This window comes from Sycon ciliatum, unplaced genomic scaffold (genome assembly GCF_964019385.1).
Source record: "Sycon ciliatum unplaced genomic scaffold, ocSycCili1.1 SCAFFOLD_2711, whole genome shotgun sequence".
Taxonomy (NCBI): Eukaryota; Metazoa; Porifera; class Calcarea; order Leucosolenida; family Sycettidae; genus Sycon; species Sycon ciliatum.
The window spans coordinates 1-2,305 of NW_027044651.1; the positions used below are offsets into that span (position 1 = coordinate 1).

The 2,305-nt window shown below is 56.8% G+C and overlaps 2 long non-coding RNA genes across 2 annotated transcripts; one reads left to right on the forward strand and one right to left on the reverse strand.

The window, feature by feature from the left end:
- The first annotated feature begins 20 nt into the window (after positions 1–20).
- LOC135830498 (uncharacterized) lies at positions 21–1,903 on the forward strand. Its single transcript, XR_010556046.1, has 2 exons — positions 21–1,124; positions 1,168–1,903. It is a non-coding gene; the product is annotated as an uncharacterized LOC135830498 (long non-coding RNA).
- LOC135830499 (uncharacterized) lies at positions 435–2,074 on the reverse strand. Its single transcript, XR_010556047.1, has 2 exons — positions 1,621–2,074; positions 435–1,571 (listed from the first exon to the last, which is right to left on the reverse strand). It is a non-coding gene; the product is annotated as an uncharacterized LOC135830499 (long non-coding RNA).
- Between the last annotated feature and the right edge of the window lie 231 nt (positions 2,075–2,305).

The following is a 2,305-nucleotide window of genomic DNA, read 5'->3' on the forward strand; positions in this document are numbered from 1 at the left end:
AAAAAAAAAAAAAAAAAAAAAAAAAAAAAATCAAGTGACAGCCGGTTCAAGATTTAACCCGGCTGGCGGCTTGGTTTTCCCGCCTTTTTTTCCCAAGCTGATGAACTCAGTGGCCCCATCAGCGCAGGGCAAGCGAGCGGTGTCCTTAGCGAGCGCAGTTTTAAATAACTTCATGAACTCTGGCCGCCTGGCCTATTCGTCCCACCTTGACTGCGGCCTAAAAACCCGGCCGCAGATGCCTGGTTCTTATCGGCGCTGGCCTCTTGGTATCAGCGCCTCGCGTCGGGCCCGGCGTACTACACGCCGCCGGCGCCCTTGGACTTTCAGAGGTTGGAAGGCGGTGCGTCAAGCTTGGATCGCTCATATCGGCGCCAACCGCGCCTCGCTCCGGGTCGTTGTTGATTCCTCGCCTCACGACCCTTGGACTTTATAAAGGAGGGAGGCGGTGTGTCACGCTTGGGTCGTTTATATCGGCGCCAACCGCGCCTCGCGTCGGGTCGTTGTTGATTCCTCGCCTCACGACCCTTGGACTTTTTAAGGGAGGGAGGCGGTGCGTCACGCTTGATTCCTTCTGTATCGGCGCCAACCGCGCCTCGGCTTCGGGCCTTGTGGTCTCCTCGTCTCAGGCCCTTGGACTTTCTGAAGTTAGGCGGCGGTGCGACACGCTTGGATCTTACTATATCGGCGCCAACCGCGCCTCGGCTTCGGGTCGTTGTGGGTCCCTCGTCCCACGACCCTTGGACTTTATTAGGGGAGTGGGCGGTACGACACGCTTGGTTCCTCTTGTATCGGCGCCAACCGCGCCTCGGCTTCGGGCCTTGTGGTTTCCCCGCCCCAGGCCCTTGGACTTTCCGAAGGAAAGCGGCGGTGCGACAAGCTTGGGTCGCTCGTATCGGCGCCAACCGCGCCTCGCCCGGGCCGTTGTGGATTCCCCGCCCCACGGCCCTTTATTACCTGCGTGTCGTTGTTTGGTCCGGCACGCTGGTAGGGTAACTTGGTTCTACAGGCTGGGCTTGTCGTTCCTTGGTTCAAGGCCGCTTGGCTCTATAGGCTGGGCTTGTCGTTCCTTGGTTCAAGGTCCATGTTTTCTAGCCTGCTGCCGCCTTTGCAGCCTGCTGCTCTAGGTCCATGTTTTCTAACCGGCGTTCCTAGAGCCTGCTGTTCTAGGTCCAGGTTTTCTAACCCTTGCAGCCTGCTTTGAGTACTGTTGGCGTAGGCCCATATTTTCTAACCTGCTGTAACCAGCCCTAATCGTGAGAGTATTCGCTGGCACGACAAACTTGGTTCTTAATATATCGGCGCCAACCGCGCCTCGTCTTCGGGCCTTGTGGCCCCTCTTCCCAGGCCCTCGACGGGCTGGCCTCTTCCTCGCCGCCAGCCCTAAAGAAGGGGTTTTCGTTTTGTTCGGCGGTTCTGAGCTCTTTGACTGTGGCTAGAGGGAGTGGATGCAAAGCCAAGCTGACTACAGGAGGATGCCCAAGGCTGGCTGCCGGCTTTGTAGCCTGCTTTGAGTACTCCGGCCCTACTGGGCCCTAGGTCCATGTTTTCTAACCCTCGTAAGCTAATGTGGCCTTCAGGCCACATCCGGTGGTAACTGCTACCCCTCTGAGCTAATGTGGCCTGAAGGCCACATCCGGTGGTAACTGCCGGAGAAGACGAACTGTTCAGCGGAGGTCCATGATTGCATCCGGTGGGATTCGAGGAAGCCAAAGTAGCTTGGCTGAGTGAGCTACAGTAAAGGCCTAAGCGCTGAGAGTCCCCCAGGCCAACAGAGAGAAAAGAGGGGTTAGTGGGTGCAGACAGTAGAAGGGAGCTCAGCTAAGCCCTAGAAGCAGAGGCGTAGACAAAATGGCCCCCAATCAAAGGCCCAACCGGCCTAGGAGTTCAGAGCCGCCGAACAAAACGAAAAACCCCTCCTGTACTAGGTGTAACCAAAAGGCTGCCACAACCTCACAAGTGGCCCACCCTATGTACAGAAGAAGGCCTGCCAGCCCCAAGTAGCTGCTACCCCCAGAGGGAAAGCCCACGCCAGCCGTAAAAGTTGAGTGTCAAGGGATAACCAGTTAGAGACAAGCTGACCCCCTCGATCAACAAAGGTTCTGACGCCCACAACCTCGAAGGGAAAGTAGCCCAGCCAAAGCCACTCTCAAAGGCGTTAGAAATAGGCGGCTCAATTGAGCAGACTTAGCCAAAAGGCACCCAAAGAGAACGGTGGCCAGTAAACAGACCCTACTAGAGAGACTTCGAAGTGCGCTCGTAACAGCCAATCATGGGCGGGTAGAGAGGCAGCTTGAATAAGGGGGAT